Source organism: Cherax quadricarinatus, chromosome 88 (assembly GCF_038502225.1).
Source record: "Cherax quadricarinatus isolate ZL_2023a chromosome 88, ASM3850222v1, whole genome shotgun sequence".
Lineage (NCBI taxonomy): Eukaryota > Metazoa > Arthropoda > Malacostraca > Decapoda > Parastacidae > Cherax > Cherax quadricarinatus.
The window spans coordinates 11,106,320-11,123,819 of NC_091379.1; the positions used below are offsets into that span (position 1 = coordinate 11,106,320).

Genomic DNA, 17,500 nt, shown 5'->3' on the forward strand with positions numbered 1-17,500 from the left:
CAGTCTGATTACCTGGTCCTTGACTGTTGTTTTCCTCCTGATGTGGCTGTACAACAGCTTCGGGTCAGTCTTTACTTTTGATGCTATGTCATTTTCATATTGTCTCTGAGCCTCCCTTCTTATCTGTGCATATTCGTTTCTGGCTCTTCGGCTGATTTCTTTATTTTCCTGAGTTGTCTGTCTTCTGTACCTTTTCCATTCTCTAGTACACCTAGTTTTTGCCTCCCTACACCTTTGGGTGAACCAAGGACTCATTCTGTTCTTCCCATTATTTCTTTTTCCCTTGGGAACAAACCTCTCCTCTGCCTCCTTGCATTTTGTTGCTACATAGTCCATCATTTCTTCTACTGGTTTTCCTGTCAGTTCCCTCTCCCACTGAATGTCTTGAAGGAAGTTTCTCATGCCTTAGTAGTTCCCCCTTTTGTAGTTTGGTTTTTCCCAGCCTATTCCTGCTACTCTCTCCACTTGGAGCTCAACTATGTAGTCGAAGCACAGAACCACATGATCACTAGCTCCCAGGGGCCTTTCATACATGATACCCTCGATGTCCGAACTACTCATGGTGAATACAAGGTCCAGCCTTGCTGGTTCATCCTCTCCTCTTTCTCTGGTACTGTCTCTAACATGTTGATGCATGAGGTTTTCCAGTACCACATCCATCATCTTGGCTCTCCATGTTTCGGGACCCCCATGGGGCTCCAGGTTTTCCCAGTCAATCTCCTTGTGATTGAAATCACCCATAACTAGTAACTTTGCTCCCCCCATGTGTGCTCTCCTGGCCACCTCGGCTAGTGTGTCGATCATTGCTCTGTTGCTCTCATCATATTCTTCTCTTGGCCTCCTGCAGTTCTGTGGTGGGTTGTACATTACTGCAATTATCACCTTATGTCCCTCAGACTGGATTGTTCCTACTAAGTAGTCCCTTTCGCCCGTGCCATCCATTCCTTCCATTTTCTCAAAACCCCACTGGTTTTTAATGAGCAGTGCAACTCCTCCTCCCCCTCTCCTCCCTCTGTCTTTCCTGAGGATTTGGTATCCGGATGGAAAGATTGAATCTGTTATTATTCTGGTGAGTTTTGTTTCTGTGAGTGCTATTATGTCTGGGGATGTCTCTTTGATTCTTTCGTGCCACTCATCATACTTGTTTGTTATTCCATCTGCATTTGTATACCACACCTTCAACTTCTTTTCTAAGACTGTGGTCTGGGAGGTATATTGGGGTTGGGGAAGTGGGAAACCTGGTAAGGAACTATGGGTTGTTGCTGTGGGGGTGGAGTTTGTAATGTAGTGGGTGGGGGCATTGGATGTGGCATGGGTGTTTTGATTTAGAGTGTTTGGTTGCACTGGGGTTGACCTGGTTGGGAGGCTTCTATAGGAAGTTGTGAGGGAGGCTGTATTTGAATTTCTTCCTGGGTCTGGGATCTCCTGTCTGTCTTCTCCATCCCCTCTCTTTCCTCCTTTCGCCTTTGTTCCATCTCTCTCAGTTTCTGCCTTTCTTCTTGTGTTCTGTCGCGGTCGAGATACACCTTCCTGTATGCCGGCATGTCCCTTAATCGTGCTTTCTCCTGCAGGATCCTGGTCCGAGTCGCTTCTGCCTTGAAGGTCACTTTTACTGGCCGGGTTTTTTTTTTTACAAACTCCCCTATTCTCCGAAAATTTTCCAGCTGGGCCATGTCGTCTTCTCCTATTGCTTTCATGATGCTTTCAATTGCTTTTTTTCCCTTGTTTTCTTGCTTCATATGTTTCCCTTCAACTTCCTGGAGCCCATACACAAAGACTGACCTCACCCTTTCATTTTCCCACTGCATATCCCTGTGTATCGCCTCATTTAATTTGGTTTCCTCCACTGCAGCTTTCCTTTCTTCAGTTTCACTGGCTAATGTACTTGGGCTCAGTGGCCCGTCATTTTCCCTTCTCGGCTTTCCTTGGGCTCTGTGTGTGTATGTGTTTGTGTATGTGCGTGTGTGTGTGTATGTATGTGTATGTGTGTGTATGTGTGTGTGTGTGTATTTGTGTGTATGTGTGTGTGTGTGTATGTGTGAATGTGTGTATATATGTGTATGTGTTTGTATGTGTATGTGTTTGTATGTGTATGTGTTTGTATGTGTATGTGTTTGTATGTGTGTGTGCATGTGTGCGTGTGCATACGTGCGTGTGCATGCGTGTTAGTGTAGTCGCCACAAAACACAAAACACTTCAAACATCGCCAGGCACAACATTCTCAGCTTCTACGCATGTTGTGGAGCGGAACCCACTTAACTAAACATTTAACTAAACATTTCTCAGATATTCCTTCTTGAAGTTGTATCGCATCGATGTTCAAGTTGAACGAAATATAAAGAAAAATTATATTCTATGATATTTCATTAATGAAAGTTATTTTTTCCTTCTCAGGTTCCATATAGTTTCACTGTGATGGTATGAAATCAAAATTTCGAAGTCAAAATTCGAAATTTTCCTAGTTGGGTTTAGCGCAGATAAAATAAATATCAATGACACACCTTGATAATGGTTCAAGATGGACCGAAACGTTTTAACTTTCTCTCCACAAGTGTGGGATTTTTGTGAAAGGAGAGAGCCTTAGGTTTCTTTTTCTGACACATGAGAATGGGAGAAGTCCGTTCGCGAAAGCTCTTCGCAGCGATAATCGATACAGCGCAGGAATTCCGCAAGAGTGTGCAAGTTTTAGTAAGGAGAACGCAGCTACAGGAAGCCTGGAGAGGCTCAATACTGAGTGGAAAAAGCTTCAGAATTGAGAGAAATGTAGCGGGCCAACTAAAATGACAAACGAGCTTCATTTGAGGCTTTCCAAAATTAAACATCGGACATTTATCAACTCTGATCCTTAAAAAGCACAGAACCACAAAAACCAGGTAAACGAAACGGACGAAATTCGAAGCCACCTAGAAAACTGTAAATGTGTCCACAAAATGCAGTACGGTTTTACGAAAGGACGCTGCTGCCTTTCACACGGTCAATACCCTACCAGCCAGGCTGTGGCTCGTACGTCGGTTTGCATGTGGCCAGAAGTAACAGCCTGTTGATCAGGTCCTGATCCACCACGATGCCTAGTCACGGACCAGGCCGCGGGGGCGTTGACCCCTGAAACCCCTCCAGATATACATTTACTAACCTCGCTTACTAAAGTATTTAAAACGATAGATAATGACATAGAATACGATATCGTGTATTTGGATCTCAGTTTCAGTAATCTAAAGCCAAGATCACTATAAGTGCTCCTGGGTAAGGCGTCATTTAGATTATGCTGCTCAGAAAAATACCATACCAAGGGAGGGGTTAGAACCCGCTATCAGAGTCATAAAACTCCAGACCGATGTGCTAGCCAATGGGCCAGCTGGTCCAGTGGCTAAAGCGTCGGTCTGGAGTTTTATAACTCTCTAATCGCGATTTCTAACCCCCCCCCCCCAGTGGTATGGTTTGTTTGCAAACGTGTCATTACGATTTAGTGACTTACGCTGCTCATTTCTAGTCTCCATATAACAGTAGACAAATACGCTGGAAAACGTATAGAGAAGAAACACGAACATGATCGCCCGTATCAGACATTTTTCCTAAGGGGATAAACCGAGAACACTGATTCTGAACTCACTGGGAAGGCGTAGAATTAGGAAAGGGCTATAACAGGAATAAATATAGATGTCAATAGCGTGCTGGAAATATCTAACCAAGACAGGACTCACGGCAATGGGCTCAAGTTAGAAATATTTAGATGTACAAAATATGTAGAATAGTAATTGTTTGGTAACATTTAGGCGAATACAATTAGGAAGCTCGTCTGTCTGGCACTCAGCAGACGGAGGATCAAGCCTCCACCACGTCTTGCAGTGAATAACCCACATGGTTTAGTGTTTAACATGAATTAAATATAAATAATATGGTAACAGACTTGCGGATGAGTGGAATTAACTGCCGAGGCAAACACTAAGTATAGCTATGAAAAATAAAGAGTGGGTGGGGATAGGTGAGAGTTAGACCTGCCTAGCATGGGGAAGTAGGTCTCCTGCAGGGCTCCTTCTTTCGTATGTTCTTATGTAAATAGCGAAAACACGCATTTTTATGGCTTTATCTAAATTTCACGAGTTTAGTGAGCCAGCAAGGGCTATATATATTCGTGCAAATTTATACTCGAGTCGGCATATTCTTCACTAGCTTCCTCCAAGGATTTCGTTTATAACATCAGATTTTTTATCAAATTGTTTTCAAAATCTTGTCTTTAATAAACTGTAACTAATAAACTGTAACAATTAGCAAGTGTAGGCTACTTTTAATCTAGTTTATACAGAAAAGCCACGATTGATGGACTGAACACATCGACTCCAGACTGAGGGACTGATTACTTCAAACTCATCCTCTCCTTATACCTTCCTGCTTTGTAATGGACTGATGAAGCCACTGTGTGGCGAAACGTTTCTTCAATAAAGATTCCCGTATGTTGCATAAGTGTCTCAATTCTTCAGTTTGTCGGTTATCAAAATCATTCATCACAGCACCGTAGTTGTGGAGATTCTGGAGCACAGGCAAGGAGGCTGGCGCTTATATAGGCGCCAGAAGTCGGATATTGCACTCGTGTCTTAACTTTCATCTTGTCGGTAATCTATACCTTGTATAACTAGCTTCTATTTAACGAAATAGCAGAGCTGATACCCCAGTTCCATCAATAGATCCCATATTGTTAAAATTTCCCAGACTATTGATAGAAGCCAGTTAAAACTGTACCATTCCTTGCCAGACCTCTCTATTCCCTGCCAGACCTCCCTATTTCCTGCCAGTTCCCCCCCATTCCCTGCCAGACCTCCTAATTCCCTGCCAGACCTCCCTATTTCCTACCAGGCCCTCCCCCCATTCCCTGCCAGACCTCCCCATTCCCTGCCAGATCTCATTACCTGCCAGACCTCCCCATTCCCTGCCAGACCTCCCTATTCCCTGCCAGACCTCCCTATTTCCTGCCAGGCCCTCTCCCCATTCCCTGAAAGACCTCCCAATTCTCTACCAGACCTCCCCATTCCCTGCCAGACCTCCCTATAACCTGCCAGACCTCCCCATTCCCTGCCATACCTCCCTATTTCCTGCCAGGCCCTCCCCCCATTCCCTGCCAGACCTCCCGATTCCCTGCCAGACCTCCCGATTCCCTGCCAGACCTCCCGATTCCCTGTCAGACCTCCCGATTCCCTGCCAGACCTCCCGATTCCCTGCCAGACCTCCCGATTCCCTGCCAGACCTCCTCATTCCCTGCCAGACCTCCCAATTCCCTGCCAGACTGCTGACCTCCCTCTCCACCAACACAACTAAGGCTTCCACTCGGTGAAAAAGGAATTCGATCTCTTACAAACATAACTTTTATCGAAGAAAAAAAAGGCTGTCATTAAACTTTACCTTGGAATCCTCACAGTACTTACCGAGGCGGCTATTTACGCCAATGGCTGTGGATAACCATTTATCTCCGACCTCCATCCTAGGTACAGTAAGATGCCACATATCACTGGTGCACCTCCCCTTTTTTCCATAATATCAATAACTCTCTATTTAAGTCGCTACAGCAAAGTCAGTGGAACAGAGTTTGAAATTCCTTGCTCTCTGTTTAATTCCCATTAATCCCCATGCTTAACAATTCGCAAACAGGCGAAATTATATACATTGTCTCTGCGTCCACATCAGGAGATTCTATTTCACAATATTGAACCACTACATTACAATTCCAAACAGACGATCTTAATGGAAAACAAGCCACATGACGATGGAAATCCTTATCTAGATACTCTGCACTCTCGTACGTCGTCAGGAGCTATGCAATCCTACAAGACAGCAACAGAAATGAAATTCTCCGAAGCAAGGCAGATGGCATCAGTGCCAGCCTTTGTTGCTCTGTGTCATGGGTTGTCACTGATACATTCTGCCTTGCCCCTCAGAGAATTTCCCCTTATATATGTTGCTGTCTAGCAACACTGGGTAGCTCCTGACGACGCACGAGAGTGCGAAAGATCTACACCTAAGGATTTCGATACCCATGTGTCTTGTTCTGCAGTGGATCCTCATTGTCAGATTTTCTTGAAATTAATATGCAGGAAAATAGCAGCTTTAATAACCCCTCGTACTTTCCAAAGTTTATATTAATCTTAGCTTACACGAAGAAAGTATTCTTAACATTGGAGTTAACACAAAGTTGCCAAATTAATGACTCGTTCTTAGACATAAAAGTTTCGTCCAACTCACGGGACTTGCAGTGATCTGGGGACGGTCCTGCAGGTATAATTAATATTTTCTTTGTCATTAATGTGTACGTAAGCTTGTATGCGTCCTTTAGCACAAGAGTTGATGGTGATCGATCCTCTGTCTGTTCAGAGCGAGCTAGACGCCCCACCTAGCTCTTTTTATGACGAAACTGTTGTAATGGAGCCGAGAAGATACTGTGCCAAAGGACAGTGCCAAAGGGCAATGCCAAAGGGCAATGCCAAAGGGCAGTGCCAAAGGGCAGTGCCAAAGTTCCATAGGACAGTGATGTCTTAAAGCTACCTGGAGGAGTCTACCTGGATGATGTCATGGAGGTCAACTCCTCCACTTCCCGGTCCATGACTAGGCATTGCTAGACGTATAATAAATTATATGTCCGTGAGGAATAGCTAATACAGAGCCTGCGGAATGACAGGTTCGATCCAAGGACGGAGCACTTCACATGCCATGGATCAAGAACCCTTCCTCAGCATCTGTTCAACCCTCCTGAACGGCAGAATGACAGATCCCATTCTGTACAAACTATTACGAGCCGCCAGAGTTATCATAAACAGTATTAAAAGCCGATTTAGAAAGAAACGTAAGCAAAACACTGACATATTTATCAGAAAACGTTTCGGTCCTGGGACCTTGATCACTTCTAACATACAGATGTAGAAAGACATTATATATAAGTGGAGAGTGAGGTGTGAGTGACGCATGGTGACCTGAAGAATGACATGTTGGGATGAGGACGGGTAGACGATGAGATCATGTGACTCCTGTGTTGTTGGGTTGGTGGTGCTTAGCCTGCTTGAGTATCATGTATGCTAATGTTTCAGAAATATTATGGATTCCAGTTTTACGTTCTATTGTATCGGTATCTATTACCAAGGTTTATACCACTATTAAAAGCCACCAGAATTATCATAAACATTCCCACTCTTAATTAGCTTATTTTTGGGTCGCAATGTATATGTCAGTATTCTACTTATTTTGTCTTGCTTATTTTTGTATAAATTCACAGCTGCAAAGTGAACCTGAACCTTCATTATCTTAAATGAATGTAAACAGAAACAGAAAATATCCAGAAGAAAAAATGCGATGGCCTAAGTAGTAACTCTGTACCTGAAATGATGTAGGAATTTTGATAAGGAAAAATTATGATCTCTGACTCGCGTAATCTGACGTTAAGTGTGTGTTTACTACGTATTATTTAATCAAGTAATAGGTAACTGTACTTTGTATAGCATGTGCAATGAATAATGTAACCCACCGAGGCAGTGTGACCTGAAAAAAAAAAGTTTTTCTCTATAAATTTAGTAATTTATACAGGAGAAAGGGTTACTTAGCCCCTTGCTCCCGGCATTTTAGTCTCCTCTTACGACACGCATGACTTACGGAGGAAGAATTATTTTCCACTTCCCCATATATTACAAGTAAATCGCACGTCTACGACACCTCAATACATACATCTTAGAAGGATGGCAGGTAGTGTCGTCCAGAGGTACTCGATACTGCAACGTTGTGAAAGCAGTCAATATACTGGCAGTATGGGGTGTCAGCACTGACCATCAGACACCGAACTGTGAACATACAAAGGTACAAATACCATAACATCCCAATTACTGTGTTAGTCACAGTAATTGCTTTGCCCCAACTGTGGCTGGGCACAAATTCTATAACGACTCCATAAAATCTTAATGACTCGATTGTTAGCTACTCACCTCACGGAAGGCTTTAAGCCACGGGTTATAGTGCTGGCTTTCCACGGGTTCGAACTCTCCGTGAGGTGAGTTACCGTAACAACGAAGAAATCTAGAGCAAAGTTCTTGACGGAAAGTGTCAAGACCTAAGTTCATGGAACCGTAAGAGAAAATGAACGTTAAATTATATTCTAACAAACAAGGTGAGATGAACTTCTGTCTTCTCACCAAGAGATAAGTGTGACAGTTGGGTAGGCTTCTTCAGTCAAATGCAGTATTTGAGGTGGTCAGTCCCTCAGCCTGGAGAAGAATTCAGCTCCATGGTTTGGAACGATATGAAGCTAAAGGATGAGAACGGAGGCTTAAATACTGTCGAAAGTGAGGTGGAAGATCTCGAAGACGTTGTAGGGGACAGGATTTACTAGTAGAAGAAAGCAGGCCCCTGTGGAATCCAAACCTTCTCACTCATAACTGAAGAATCCGACTGCGTAGGCAAAATGTTTCAACACTAAAGATTTCCAGCTGTTGTACATGTCTTAATTATTAACTTCCCCTTATTTTATACTATTTTCAACATGAGAGATGGTGTGTGGGACATAGAAAACTTATGGCACCGTATCGGTCCGACTTGGACCGGACGACATTCCAGTCCAAGTCTGACCTTAACATCATAAATTTCTCTCTCCTATGTAAGGGTTATTTGTGTATTGTTCCAGTCATGGTATTGTGCCTTTTTATTCTTTACTGGAAAAAAATAAGAACAACGACGGCTGCAGATCAAGGCAGCTGAGCTGTGATGCGTCTTCCAGGAGCGTCAGACAAGTAAAGATTTAGAAACGACGTAATGATCACCGCTAGAAAAAACGTGATAATCCGATTATATAGCAAATCAGTATAACAATGCATCATTAATTCTGGGAATATGATGATATACCTCAGACAAAACCACCTTTTTCAAACTAAATTGGATGTATCAACAGTCTGAAGTTCAATTTTATTAGTTACACAGTATTTACAAAAGTTCCCCCTCTCATTCTCCATCATACAAGGGTTCATCCAAGGTGTTGAAATCTCTGTGCGTGAACAGGGAGACTTCAGTAGAGCAATTAGGATACTGCCAAGCGTTCCAGTAAGGGTTAATCATTCATTTGCGTTCCTAAGGTATCGTTCGAACATAGCTGAAGTTGCTGTTACTTGGGAACTGTAATCTACGGTTCATTATGATGAAGTCGAATGAAGACAGAAGTGAGAATGATGTTCAGTCCAAGTCGAATGAAGACAGAAGTGAGAATGATGTTCCTGGTATTTAGGTTCAGTCCAAGTCGAATGAAGACCGAAAACTGAGGATGATGATCTTGGTATTTAGGCTCGAGTGTGAGATAGATGACCAGAACTTTAATTTCAGGCCAGGCCAAAAAATATTCTCTCCCTTGAAGGAGACAAAAGCTTAAAAGAACTCGCATATTCTTGCTCAATAAAATCCTCTTGTGTTGCATCCAAGAATTGTTGAAAGATAAAACTGCACAAGGTATTATCGTTTAAGCTTAGAGAGGAGGAAAACAAATGAAAGAAAATTTCCAGCTCGTAGAGTTGGCAAATGGACACGAAATCAGGAGGCAGTTGAGGGGTACTGGAACCTGTGTGGGGATGGTCTTAGAACCTGTTTGATGGTGTATGAATGTGTGTACGACGATATTCAAACGTTTGGGACGATATACGAATGTGTATGACGATGTACGAACACGTATGACGATGTACGAACGCGTGTAACAACATACGAACATGTTCGACGATATTCCAAAGTGTGTGTGTGTGTGTGTGACGATATGCGATCGTGTGTGTGACGATATACGAACGTGCGTACGGCCACATTCGAACGTGTGCGTGACGAAATACATACGAACGTGTGTTTGAAGACATACGAACGTGTGCACATGTGATTACGTACGATCGTGTGTGTGACGATATACGAACGTATATGTCAACATACGAACGTGTATGGGTCACAGTACCCAAGTGTGACAATACCCGATCGCGTAAAGCCTTTAGGAGCAAAGTTGGAAGCGATCATAGACTATCGTAATAACGCACTAATTCCACCACTTTCCGATTTTTGGTAATAGTCACCTGAATAAATTACACACACAATAGGAGCGTAATCTGGACATACACAAAGGATTTGTTTTCATGAGCAAATCGTTTACTGCGTTTGAGAGATATGAACAATATTTTCAGAGTGGATTATGCCTTTGTGATGCAGATTACCGCTTGAGGGGTAAAAGTTGTTCATACAGAAGACTCATCTGAAAATTCAAAGATTGATTTGATAAGTACTTTTTTTGTCCTCATTTGTGGGTATTTTGTTACTGTTGTGTGATAATTTATTGCAGAAGATTTGTATTTTTTGACGTGTTTCGAGCTTGGTATTGTGTGAAGGCAACTCATTCTGTGCTGTTTTAGACTATTTATTGTGTGAAGGCAACTCATTCTGCGCCATTTTAGACTATTTATTGTGTGAAGGCAACTCATTCTGTGCTGTTTTAGACTATTTATTGTGTGAAGGCAACTCATTCTGCGCCATTTTGGACTATTTATTGTGTGAAGGTAACTCATTATGTGCTGTTTAGACCGTCTTTAATCTTAATCCAACTAATTCTTGCATTTTTTGAGCTGTGTTTTGCGTGAACTTAACTAATCCTATGGTGTTTGTATCGCCAACTCATAGTCAAACAATTTGCTTAATGAAAGAATAATTCATCAGGACAGGAGAAATCCCAGAGCTTAGCCTGGTACCAGAGCTTAGCCTGGTACCCAGAGCTTAGCTTGGTACCCAGAGCTTAGCTTGGTACCCAGAGCTTAGCTTGGTACCCAGAGCTTAGCTTGGTACCCAGAGCTTAGCCTGGTACCCAGAGCTTAGCTTGGTACCCAGAGCTTAGCTTGGTACCCAGAGCTTAGCTTGGTACCCAGAGCTTAGCCTGGTACCAGAGCTTAGCCTGGTACCCAGAGCTTAGCTTGGTACACAGAGCTTAGCTTGGTACCCAGAGCTTAGCTTGGTACCCAGAGCTTAGCTTGGTACCCAGAGCTTAGCCTGGTACCCAGAGCTTAGCCTGGTACCCAGAGCTTAGCGCGGTACCCAGAGCTTAGCGCGGTACCCAAAGCTTAGCTGGTAGCTTAGCCTGGTACCCAGAGCTTAGCTTGGTACCCAGAGCTTAGCTTGGTACCCAGAGCTTAGCTTGGTACCCAGAGCTTAGCCTGGTACCCAGAGCTTAGCTTGGTACCCAGAGCTTAGCTTGGTACCCAGAGCTTAGCCTGGTACCCAGAGCTTAGCCTGGTACCCAGAGCTTAGCGCGGTACCCAGAGCTTAGCTTGGTACCCAAAGCTTAGCCTGGTACCCAGAGCTTAGCCTGGTACCCAGAGCTTAGCTTGGTACCCAGAGCTTAGCCCGGTACCCAGAGCTTAGCTGGGTACCCAGAGCTTAGCCCGGCACCCAGAGCTTAGCCCGGCACCCAGAGCTTAGCCCGGCACCCAGAGCTTAGCTCGGTACCCAGAGCTTAGCCTGGTACCCAGAGCTTAGCTTGGTACCCAGAACGTAGCCTGGTACCCAGAGCTTAGCCTGGTACCCAGAGCTTAGCATGGCATCTAGAAATATCACTCTTCACAGTAATCTAAGTCGTACCTCTCTCCCTGCTATCAAGGCCTCTGGTGTCTACTCTATTTCTTGCCCCTCTTGTCCTCTTCAATAGTTTGGAGAAACTGACAGCTCTCTTTCTGACAGTCAAAGAGCACAAAAGAAGTGTTAGACTTGCCGACACCAATAATGTTCTTTTCTATCATGTTAGATCACAGTCATCCTATTGACCTTGATCTCCAAAACTGTCTGTCCTCCTCATAGCCTTCACAGTCACCGTCTTGTCGAAGCATTCCTTATATGTAACTTTCCTAGTATGAATCTTAGTCCTGGCTTTGTCAATTGTCCCAAACTTCAGAACACGCATGACTTGACCTGATATTTTCTTCTCCTATTCTCTCTACCTCTTATCCTTTATTTTCCTTCTATTCCTTTCTTCTGCCTTCAGTTCCCCTTCCCTGTGTTTTTCGTCCCACCCTTATAGCCATTACCTCTCCTACAGGTCTACTTTTTCCTTGTCCATAGACTTATTCCACTTCTGCTATTACTACTACTATTGCCTTGCTACTCTCTCCTCGTCTCTTATAATAATAATAATAATAATTGGAGGGAGGGGGTAAAGGAGGTTTTGTGTGCGAGGGGCTTGGACTTCCAGCAGGCATGCGTGAGCGTGTTTGATAGGAGTGAATGGAGACGAATGGTTTTTAATACTTGACGTGCTGTTGGAGTGTGAGCAAAGTAACATTTATGAAGGGGTTCAGGGAAACCGGCAGGCCGGACTTGAGTCCTGGAGATGGGAAGTACAGTGCCTGCACTCTGAAGGAGGGGTGTTAATGTTGCAGTTTAAAAACTGTAGTGTAAAGCACCCTTCTGGCAAGACAGTGATGGAGTGAATGATGGTGAAAGTTTTTCTTTTTCGGGCCACCCTGCCTTGGTGGGAATCGGCCAGTGTGATGATAAATATAAAAAATAATAATAATTTTATTAACTACAAGTTTATGTACAAGGTATACAGTCATAGCTGACATCAATAACATATTACTATATAGAAAGCCCCTTGTTATGCTGAACATTTCGGGCAATTTAGGTCAATTTTGCCCCCAGGATGCGACCCACACCAGTCCACTAATACCTAGGTACCCATTTTTTTTACTAATGGGTAAACATGGACAACCGGTGCAAGGAAACACGCCCAATGTTTTCACCCTTTCCTCGGACTTGAACCCGGACCCTTGACCGTGTAAAGCGAGAGCTTTCGCTACCAGGCCACGAGCCACCACTATTCCCCCCTGTCTACTACCACTACCAGCATTACCTCTACCACTACTTCTCTACTCCTTGCTTTCTTCCTCCTCCCTCCCTTCCTTCCTGTCCTCCTCTCGTATATATACTGACTTCCTTACCTTCGTGTGTTTGTGTGACTAGTTAATGGTCCAAGACGGACCGAAACGTCAACGCACTCAGCTCACACACTGAGGTCTGGGGATCGATACCCTAGTAAGGCTAGAAAAACATTAGGACGTATTGCCATCAGACACCTGCTGTCCCTGTTCACCTAGCAGTAAAATAGGTACCTGGGTGTCACCTCAACAGTGTCACCTCAATTCCAACTCAACAATCCCAACTCAACAATCCCAACTCAACAATCCCAACTCAACAATCCCAACTCAACAATCCCAACTCAACAATCCCAACTCAACAATCCCAACTCAACAATCCCAACTCAACAATCCCAACTCAACAATCCCAACTCAACAATCCCAACTCAACAATCCCAACTCAACAATCCCAACTCAACAATCCCAACTCAACAATCCCAACTCAACAATCCCAACTCAACAATCCCAACTCAACAATCCCAACTCAACAATCCCAACTCAACAATCCCAACTCAACAATCCCAACTCAACAATCCCAACTCAACAAGTGAGCTAGAGAAAATGAGCCAGCTATGATAACAGCTAGTAGAGGCGTAATTGCACCAATAATTATAGCTGCCATTACAGATTATAGAGGCGTAATTATTGCTGTAATTATAGCTTGTAGAGGCGTAGCGCCGACTAAACATATGCAATTTTAGAAGAGGTGTAATTGGGACAACGTTTCGCCCTGTGTAGAGCTTTATTGCTTTATAAAGCTCTACACCGAGCAAAACATGGCTTGGTAAAGCTCTATACAGAGCGAAATATGACCTGATAAATCCGTACACAGAGCGAAACGTGACTTGATAAAGCTCTACACTGAGCGAAACATTGCTTGATAAAGCTCTACACTGAGCGATACATTACTTGATAAAGCTCTACACTGAGCGAAACATTGCTTGATAAAGCTCTACACTGAGCGAAACATTGCTTGATAAAGCTCTATACTGAGCGAAACATTGCTTGATAAAGCTCTACACTGAGCGAAACATTACTTGATAAAGCTCTATACAGTTGTTAATAGTGACCTTCTTAAGGGTGATTTACTGTGACCTTGCTAGGTGTGACCTTAAGGGTGGCCTTAAGTGTGACCTTGAAAAGTGTGACCCTCTTAAGTGTGACCTTAAGTAACCTTGTTAAGTGTGACATTGTCAAGGGTTACCCTATTAAGGGTGACCTTGTTAAGGGTTACCCTGTTAAGAATGGCCTTGTTAAGGGCTGCCCTGTTAAGTGTTACCCTGTTAAGGGTGACCTTGTTAAGGGAGACCCGGATCGACCAACAGAATGTCATTAATCCAAAGGTAAATACAACGGTGAGAAATACAACAGAAAATAACACAAATGGGAACAGCATATGCATGAGAAATATTTGAATGTTAAGAAAGGCGGTATTTCACATCACTGTGGATAGGGATTATAAAGAACTCCTCTATACCATTACTGGAACAATGCACCTAAACCCGCACTTGCGAGACGAACCTATGGCGACATTTCGATCCATCTTGAGCCATTGTCAAGTCACAAGTGGGGAGAGGTTTGTAGAAAAGGCCTACCATATAGTCTTCTGACCTTCTCTATTTTCCTGGGCCTAGTTTTTACTTGACAGTGGTCCGGGTGGATCGAAACGTCGTGAGGTTTCGTCTTATTAGTGAAGGGCTTTCATTGCATTGGGAGTAGGTAAACCAAAGTAAAATCTTAGAGAGGTAAACTCACTGTGGATTTTTGGTGAATTAGTAGGTAAACCACAGTACAATCTGACAGGAGGGTCAAACTGACTGTTTCTTTTATAGATTACTGGGAGTAGGTAAACCTCGGTTAAGATCTTGCAGCGAGGTAAACTGTTTTAATGAACTGTTAAACTGAGGTTAAACTGACCGAGGGTTTTAAGTGAGCTTGTAGTAGGTAAACCTCAGTAAGATCTTGCAGAGGTTAAACTGACCGAGCGTTTTAAGTGAGCTTGTAGTAGGTAAACCTCAGTAAGATCTTGCAGAGGTTAAACTGACCGAGCGTTTTAAGTGAACTTGTAGTAGGTAAACCTCAGTAAGATCTTGCAGAGGTTAAACTGACCGAGCGTTTTAAGTGAACTTGCAGTAGGTAAACCTCAGTAAGATCTTGCAGAGGTTAAACTGGCCGAGCGTTTTAAGTAAACTTGTAGTAGGAAATAAACAGTAATACCTAACAGGGAGGTCAATTAGCAGTAATGAAAGCATTAAGCAGAGGAATCAAAGAAATAAACTTTGGTCAAATAAGACACGTGAGTGAACATTAAGACACGTTTATTAGAAAACGTTTTATCCCTTAGCCTGGTCACAGACCGCAGGGGCGTTACGCCCCTGCGGTCCGGTAGGTACGCCCGGCCAGGGTCTTCACCAGATGGCGACCCGGCGAAGGTAGCCCCAGACCTCCTCAGCTTATGACGACGTTTCAGTCAGACTTTGGCCAATTAAATAACCCAGATGGGACCGAAACGTCGTCACAAGCTTCTCTCTCCTATGTCCGTGTTTTTGTGAATTGTTCCAGTCATGGAATTGAATGGTAAAGCGTTAACTGAAAACCATACGCTAAAGGCGTAAGCCTAGCTATGGGCCCGATTCCAATTATTTCTGCCAACGTGGAATATTCAACCTCTGAATGGGACGCACTCAGCATGCACGTCCCGACTCTGAAAAATAAACTGTCTCAGTTACTGCAACAGTATCAGCATTTCTTGCACATGCAACCAATATTAACTCGCTTGACTAGTTTCCTTCGCTACGATTAGTTGTGTAATTAGTATTAATGGTAGAATTACTGACAAAATGTTAGGTAAATGACACGGATGCAACTAATGTGACATTTTATATAGGCAACGTTTCGCTCTCCAGGAGCTTTGTCATGCTGTTATAATGATTACAAGATTACAGAAGATTATATATATATATATATATATATATATATATATATATATATATATATATATATATATATATATATTATATATATATATATATATATATAACCACTGAAAAAGATAGCCAAATTGCAAGCGCTTTCGTGACTTCTCACATTATTAAGGAACTATAAAAAGCAAAGCATCAATAGGAAGGCATATAAAGGGGCAAGACTACATCTCACAATCAAGGCACCACAACTAGACTGGTGACTTGACTCTGAGGTGCATATGCCTTCTTGTTGATGTTTTGTTCTTCATAGTTCCTTGATAATAAGAGCATAAGAAAGAAGGAACACTGCAACAGGCCTACTGACCCATGCTGAGCACGTCCACGTCCATCCCCCCGGATTAGCCCAATGACCCACCCAGTGTGGCCACCTCCACTCAAGAAAGGAGCACGGCACCAGGCCCAGCAGCACAAGCTAGTCAGGTCCAACTCACACTAACCCACACCCACTCATGTATTTATCTAACCTATTTTTAAAACTACACAACGTTTTAGCCTGAATAACTGTACTCGGGAGTTTGTTCCACTCATCCACAACTCTATTACCAAACCAGTGCTTTCCTATATCCTTCCTGAATCTGATTTTTTCCAACTTGAAATCATTGCTGCGTCTCCTGTCTTGGCTGGAAATATTCAGCACTCTATTTACATCCCCTTTATTTATTCCTGTTTTCCATTTATACACCTCGATCATATCCCCCTTAATTCTACGCCTTTCGAGAGAGTGCAGATTCAGGGCCCTCAGTCTATCCTCATAGGGAAGATTTCTGATACATGGGATCATCTTTGTCATCCTCCTCTATACGTTTTCCAGAGCATTTATATCCATTCTGTAATACGGTGACCATAACTGAGCAGCATAGTCTAAAAGAGGCCTAACCAAGGATATATAGAGTTGAAGAACAACCTGAGGACTTCTATTATTTATACTTCTAGATATGAAGCCAAGAATTCTGTTAGCTTTATTGCGAACACTAATGCACTGTTGTCTTGGTTTTAGATTACTGCTAACCAGAGCTCCTAAATCCTTTTCGCAATCAGTAGTGTTAAGATCTACATTATTTAGTTTATATGTCGCATGGTTATTTTCCTGTCCAACATTTAGAACTTTGCATTTCTCAATATTAAACTGCATCTGCCACTTCTCCGACCATTGCATCAGTCTATTCAAATCACCCTGGAGTGCTTTAGTGTCCTCATTAGAATGAACTGGACGGCCTATTTTGGTGTCATCAGCAAATTAGCTTATGTCGCTATTTATTCCCTCATCTATGTCGTTTATGTAAATTGTGAACAACAACGGGCCCAACACTGACCCCCTGAGGAACACCGCTTTTGACGTGCCCCCATTCTGATTATTATTATAATAAAAAAAGAAGCGCTAAGCCACAAGGGCTATACAGCACCCCCATTCTGATTTCTCCCTATTTATGCAAACTCTCTGTTGCCTATTTGTCAGCCATGCCTCTACCCTGGAAAAAATTTCTCCTCCTATTCAGTGTGCCTTAAGTTTCCTCAATAGCCTCTGGTGTGGAACTCTATCGAATGCCTTACTGAAGTCCATATACACAATATCAT

At 43.1% G+C, this 17,500-nt stretch overlaps 1 long non-coding RNA gene across 2 annotated transcripts in view; it reads right to left on the reverse strand.

The window, feature by feature from the left end:
• Positions 1-15,332: 15,332 nt before the first annotated feature.
• The window catches only part of LOC128698430 (uncharacterized), a 78,044-nt gene continuing 75,876 nt past the window's right edge, over positions 15,333-17,500 (reverse strand). For both annotated transcript variants that reach the window (XR_008408466.2, XR_008408467.2), the window contains one exon: positions 15,333-15,645. This is a non-coding gene — a long non-coding RNA (uncharacterized lncRNA). The remainder of the gene's footprint in view (positions 15,646-17,500) is intronic.